The following is a 7,002-nucleotide window of genomic DNA, read 5'->3' on the forward strand; positions in this document are numbered from 1 at the left end:
ACCAATACTCGCTGTCGATTCATTATCACCGCGTGTTATTATAAGCTCAGACCTCACCTGCACTCGTGTCCCGGGGTCAGGTTGCAGGCTCGGTTCCTGCTTTATATAGAACTGGGCACGTGATTCGCCTGTTTAGATTGTGTTTATTTTCGCTTTTGTGAGTGTGTTTAAGGTTATATGTGGATGTGTGGGTGCGTGCATATATAACATGAACTGTAATTATGAATATAGACAAGGTGCATTTCTCTTTTAAAGCATTATGAAACGCCATTGAGATATAAAACACCTCACACACCAAACAACCACGGACTTCAACACCTACACTAACACACACAAACAATCTAACAAATCGAACCAAAATCACAAATTCCACCCCCACCACGCAACCACACTTGCGGGGGGGGGGGGGTCACACCACAGCCTTCAACCTCACCCACCTCGTACTCCGCAAGGACTTTGGCAGACCGCAGGACACAGACACTCGGCACTGACCTCTGGCACGCTGTTCCCGAGATAGACTGAGGGGCACGGGCTCGGCTTATGGGAGGGAAGGGGGGTGGAGCAATGGGTAGGGGGGGAGGGGATGTGTTGAGCAAAGGGTATGGGGGGAGAGGGGAAGGGGGAGGGGATGTGTAGAGCAAGGGGTAGGGGGGGAGGGGATGTGTGGAGCAAGGGGTATGGGGGGGAGGGGATGTGTGGAGCACGGGGTATGGGGATAGGGGATGTGCGGGGTTAGGGGGAGGTGGACGAGGGGAAGGGGGAGGAGTGTGGGGACGGGCAGGTGGTAGGAAGTTAGGGTTATGCGACGAGAGGTGAAGGTGCAGGAGTGGGTAGCGAGTAAGGGAGGGGTGGAGAGGGAGGAGAAAAGGGGTCGGGGGAAGGGGAGAGGGGGGGTGGGGCGGGGGTTAGTGTGTCCGTCAACCCGTCGCACTCCAACAGGATATGAATCACACACACAAGACTCAATTTGTAATGTCTTTTACTGCCCCCGTGGCGCAACCGCTCATGCCATACGGGTGCGCAACCATTACTCGTTTCAAACACCTATTATTCTTTCAATCTTTTCAAGAGAAAAATCATGAGTCATCACCGATTCCTCCTTCTCGAGACTTAATCGCCGCACATTTTTCTTCTACGACAAACACGACAGGAAGCTGCATTTCCGAATCAAATTCTTGTGTCATTTTATAAACAACCGCGTGTCTTTTCAAACCAATGTCACATCGATCTTCCTCCATATATTTACCTATTTTCCGAGTACGTCAAAAACGACATCATTAGCGTTCCGATAATGACGCATGTTAGATGACAAATATGACAAAAAAGGCCCAAAGAAACGACAGGCATTCTGACCCGCACGAAAGGAGTATCAGCATTCCAATCATCGGCCGAGTCGTACAAAGAAAAAATTATCTGTAAAGTAGCGTATCGTGTATGTTATATCTCACTCATATTTATGGGTTAGGACAGAACCCTTAAACACAACGGGAGTTTATTGAAATGCCAGATGACATAGCGAGACATGGGGTATATACAGTATATCTGTATGATACAGACGGATTTTCTTTCCAGTGTAACGCCGTTCGCTTTCGTAAACTAACAAACACAAACACTAATTATACCCTCGGATTCTTTTCTTTTTTTTTATGTCCGCAATAATACGTACTTGGCTCGCGTCACATTAGGAAAAGGATGTCATTGCATCCTCATGCTGACTCAGGGAGACTCTTTTTTCACTCATCTTACTCATCGTCATTGGTACGGTCAGAGCACAGGATGTGAAACGCACTGCCGCCCCCGTTCGGGAGTTGGGGAACTTTCTTTATCCATTCGTCAGATAAGAAGCGAAAACACAGTTCCCAGGCCACTTCAACACAAGAGCTTAAACTAACATTAACCCTCGTATGAACACAAACTCCCACTCATAACTTACATTGGAACTCCTCGCGGCCACAACACAAACCGAAAACCGACGATTTATAAATATTGTGTGTGTATATGCACCCAAGACGCGTGTACACAGCTCACAAAAGGAAGGCGATACTGAGACACCCAACACACTGACGCACGACTTGTAATCGCTTATCGGACAATCTTATCGGCTGATAACAGGAGTAAGCACCCCTATCCGATAGCGAGGCCAATGTGTCACCTGGAGATAAAGCATTTGGAGGTGTATCGGCTGGTCTCTTACTCAGGAAAATACCTTAATACTCAGTATCTGGTCAGTGACGAGGAAACTGCTCGTCTGTAATGCCGACAAGTCACTCGGCTCGGAAGTGTGTAATCGTGCATTAGACTCGCTCGCGGAACCCGGCACGAAACGCCCCGAGGTCACTTCACTTCTCCCTGCCTCCCCTTAATTTCTAATCTCGACTTCATACACCCCTCTCCCTCCCCCTTCCCCCCGTCATACACACCTGACATCCCCCCTCCCGATTCCCCTCTTTCGGCCCCCCATCCCCCACTCCCAGCCCCAACCCCTTCCTCCACTTTCCACTCCCCCACCGCTTCCCCCCCTCCATGCCTACTTGGTGAATGACACACGAGATCTGCATGCGAGGATCTGCTCCATTCTCGCGGAACGTTTCGGGGATCGAGTTGCGGCCGGAACACCGCCAGCACACCCGCGGTCGCCACCCAGCAACGAACAGTCAAGCAAAATTTAAGAAAAAAATGTGTAGGCCTAACCTATCAAAAAAAAAAAAAAAAAAATAGAACAGATAATACTACAGTTCTAGCAAGGGCAATAACATCATTCGAAGAGGTATACTTGATAACCGGTAATGTTAATCGTCAAATACTTATCCTCCCTCGACAAAACTCCGCGGAGAGTCCACGCCACATTAAATTTTCACATACAGATGGAGAGAAAGGTTATCGAGCGGACCAACTGAGGAGAAATACCCTCCTCCTCCTCCTCCTCCTTCTCCTTCTCCTTCTCCTTCTCCTTCTCCTTCTCCTTCTCCTTCTCCTCATCATCCTCATCCTCATCCTCATCCTCCTCTCCCTCAAACACACACTCTCGTCTACAGCTTTTAGGAGTCCTTTTCTTGACGAGATTCATTAATCCATCACGACAAACGACGCATACACACCGTAATGACTTAACAAGCGTCTCGGTCCGACGTAATCACCCTGGTAGACAGCGGCGAAGCACCTCTAATGACACCCACGCTTGGAGGGGGTGGGGGGTGAGGGAGTGCCACCCGACAACAAAACAACCTGACACCGATGCCATCCGTCAATGCCACTGTATGGCCCGGCAGTTAGGCTCTGGCAGTTAGGCGCGGTAATCACCCTCTCCTCCTCCTCCTTTTCCCCCTCCTAATCCTTCTCCCTCTCCTCCTCCTCCTCTCCCACTCTGGCCACATCATCTACCTCCCGGAGCGCTTCTCCCTCCTGCGCGGGGCGGGTCAGCTGACACCCAACCCGACACCTTAACCCAGCCGCTAAATTTCGTCCTCGTCCTCCGCTCGTCCGCCAGCCACGTGAGAAAAGGATGGGCGTAAACTGCACATGTTCACATCGAGGGAGGAGGGAAGGAGGAGGTGGGGGGTGAGGGTGACCTGTGCGGTTTTGGGGTGGGGGTGGGGGGTAAGCAAAGTATTTGAGGAAAGGTCACGCAGGGGTGAGGAGAGGTCATTCAAAGAGTCACGAATTCAGCCTGCCTCGAAGACGGTGCACGGCCCTCGGGCACGTCACGCTCTTGTGCACAGACCCGTTCGTAGGTGGAAGATGGGGGGGGGGGTTAAGGCAGTGAGGGGGAGGAGGGGAAGGAGAGGGAGGAGGGGAGGAGAGGGAGGAGGGGAGAAGGGGAAGGAGAGGGAGGAGGGGAAGGAGAAGGAGGAGGGAGGAAGGGAAGGAGAGGGAAGAAGGAGAGGAAGGAAGGAGAGGAGGAGGGAGAGAGAGGAAGAACGACAGAGAGCAGAGGAGGAAAGGAAGAAAAAAAAGAGAGGAGAGAACACAATTAAAATAAAACCAGAACACAGAAAGACAGAAAAAGGAAAAGACAAACACCCAATAAACACAAGAGTGAGCAAATGTCTTCCCAATGAAGCGCACAGCCTCTTTCCTGTCCCCTTTCCCCCTCCCTTTCACAACAATGATCACTAGGCCTATGATAAAATCGCAAGAGCGGGGAATAATGGAGCACCAAACACGAGTCCCCCCCCCTGGTTGGAAGCAGGGAAGGGAGGGGTAGGTGCAGTAGGGGTAGGGGGAGTAGGAGGAATAGGAAGAGGAAGAGGAGAAGGAGAAATAGGAGGAGGAGGAGAGAGGAAGGAGAAGAGGAGGAGGAGGAGAGGAGGAGGGGAGGAGGAAGAGGGGGAGGAGGAGGAGGAGGAGGAGGAGGAGGAGGAGGAGGAGGAGGAGGAGGAGGAGGAGGAGGAGGAGGAGGAGGAGGAGGAGGAGGAGGAGGAGGAGGAGGAGGAGGAGGAGTGAAAGGAAGGACGGGGTGGAGGAGGAAGAAGAACAGGGAAAGGTAAGAGCAAAGGAGAGGAAGGGGGGAAGTGGAGGAGAAAGGCAGAACATTATCCAAGATAAAGCGACGGCCGTATGGAAGAACGCCGATAAGGAAGATGGAGAGAGGGAGCAGGGAAGAGGGTGATAAGGAGAATGACTAGGGGAAAGGGGAAATAATAGATAGAGGCGATGGGGAGGCAGAGAAGGGGGAGCAGGTGATGGGGGGGGGAGGAGGAGGAGGAGGAGGAGGAGGAGGAGGAGGAGGAGGAGGAGGAGGAGGAGGGGGGGAGGAAGAGAGGGAGAAGGAACAGGAGGAGGAGGAAGAGGAAGAGGATAAAGAGAGAATAGAGTAATCGTAGGAGCAAAAACAGCAAAAATTAGGGATGATGAGAGTAAAAGATGAAAACCTAGCTGAACAAAGTAGAACAAAGGAGTTAGGGGGAAGAAGGGAGGAGGAGGAGGAGGAGGAGGAGGAGGAGGAGGAGGAGGAGGAGGAGGAGAAACAGGAGATGATCGCCGCGGGTGTGAGACGAAGGTTCCCACGCCCATCTTCATCACCCTCGATTACGACTGCTGTCGGGCTGCGGGCGGGGCGGGCGGGCGCACGCGTGTGGGTGGGTGGCGGCCCAAGTGCCCGCCACTTAGACCAACCTCACATTTTTTCCCCCGAGCGTGCAAGCGACCGAACACCCACTCCTTCTGCACTATCAAACGCGGCTAAAATCACGCTTTTCTAACATGCATTAAGAGTGCTTTACCCTTCACACGGCCAAAGGGTCGCCGGCTGATTGAATAAAATACCAAAATAGAGATCCTCTTGAACGCCCATTATTAAATCAAACGCGGAAATAATACGCTTCAATTCCAGCGTGGGCGGCAGGGGGGGAGGGAGGGAGGGGAGAGAGGGGAGGGAGGGTAGAGAGAGGAGGGAGGGGAGAGAGAGGAGAGGTTCTCGTGGGTGCAGTATGGTGGGACATCCCCCTCTTCATGCCAACCCCACCCACACCCTTACCCCTACCTATACCCTTAATTCTACCCCTCTCCCACCCCTACTCCACTCCTTTCCACCCCAACTCCTCTTGCCCGAGAAGGTCTGTGCTTTGGGGGTCCTTCGCCTTCATTTCCTTTCGTTCGGAGGAGAGACCATTGCAATCCATTACGATCATTTCGGCCCCAGTCTTCCAGTCTCTCTCAGTTCTCACCCTCTTCCTCTTTCTCCTTCTCCTCTCCTCCTCTTTCTCCTCCTCCCCTCTTTCTCTTTCTCCTCCTCTTTCTCTTTTTTCTCCTCCTCTTTCTCTTTCTCCTCCTCTTTCTCTTTCTCCTTCCTCCTCCTCCTCTCTCTTATTCCAGTCATTCATTTTCTCCCTGGCCTTCTAGTCCCCCTTGGCCCTTGACCCACCGCGAGGGCCACGTGGCGGAACACGATCCCGAAGGAGCGTGGTCGTGCGGGCGCCGTTCGAATGCCTGTAGGACGAGCAGCCGAACGAGAAAAACGAGTCAACACACTTCGAGAGCTAACAGTTCGGGCTGGCAGAGTGAGTGGGTGATGGATTGGCGGGTTCCAGGTGGTCAGAACACGAAGAAAGAGGAGGGATGGAGGAGGGAGGAGAGAGGGAGAGAAGGAAGGAAAGAAAGGGAGGGAGGGAGGGAGGGAGGGAGGGAGGGAGGGAGGGAGGAGGAGAGAGTGAGAGAGAGAGAGAGAGAGAGAGAAAGAGAGAGAGAAAGAGAGAGAAGAGAGAGAAGAGAGAGAGAAAGAGAGAGAAGAGAAAGAAGAGAAGAGAAGAAGAGAGAGAAGAAAGAGAGAGAGGAGAGAAGAGAGAGGAGAGAGAGAGAGAGAGAGAGAGAGAGAGAGAGAGAGAGAGAGAGAGAGAGAGAGAGAGAGAGAGAGAGAGAGAGAGCGCAAACATGTCTGCATGAACACGCGAACCAGAGTACATAAGATATTACAGAAAAAATTTAACAAAATCCATCCTTGCCGAACACCTTTGCTCGCACACCGCAAAAAAAGCCACCACTAGAACTTAAAGGAAGACAAAAGCAGGAAAAGCGTGTGCTAGGCAGTAAACAGCGGAGCCTCGTCCAATACCCTTCATCCTATTACGCAAACTACAGTCGATCCCGGGGCACTAATGGCCTAAAGCGAGATAAAATAGTAACCGTCGACACAGCAACGCCGACAAGTGTTGTCTATTTATTCAAATTTATTCTCCATTTACATAACTATTCCTCCCTGTAGCCTCCAAAAACTGGTTCGTAATATGAGAGAGCGGTATATACACACACACACGCATACGAACACATGACCCAAAAGGTGTATATATAACCGAGCTCTTGATAATAATAAAAAACTAGTTATACCGACGAGAAACACACAGAAACACACTGAAACACACACACACACATACACACACACACACACACACACACACACACACACACACACACACACACACGAAAAGGCCACTCAATTTCTAAGTACATGACCATATATCCAGCTTCACAATAGGCCACATCAGCATCCCAAACATCACAGCCTCA

General features: G+C 51.5%; 1 protein-coding gene across 18 annotated transcripts in view; it reads right to left on the minus strand.

Annotated features, from left to right (window-relative positions):
• LOC119580860 (fasciclin-2-like) overlaps positions 1 to 7,002 on the minus strand; it is a 160,854-nt gene that overhangs the window by 134,905 nt on the left and 18,947 nt on the right. For 3 of the 18 annotated variants that reach the window (XM_037929055.1, XM_037929047.1, XM_037929035.1), the window contains exon 1: positions 438 to 548. The exons of 10 other annotated variants lie outside the window; for them this stretch is intronic. The gene's annotated coding sequence lies outside the window, so the exon portion shown is untranslated. Of the gene's footprint in view, positions 1 to 437; positions 549 to 1,933; positions 2,073 to 7,002 lie in introns of those variants that run through there. 5 more of the 18 variants (XM_037929049.1, XM_037929044.1, XM_037929056.1 and 2 more) reach the window with 4 other exon arrangements.

Source organism: Penaeus monodon, chromosome 14 (genome assembly GCF_015228065.2).
Source record: "Penaeus monodon isolate SGIC_2016 chromosome 14, NSTDA_Pmon_1, whole genome shotgun sequence".
NCBI lineage: Eukaryota > Metazoa > Arthropoda > Malacostraca > Decapoda > Penaeidae > Penaeus > Penaeus monodon.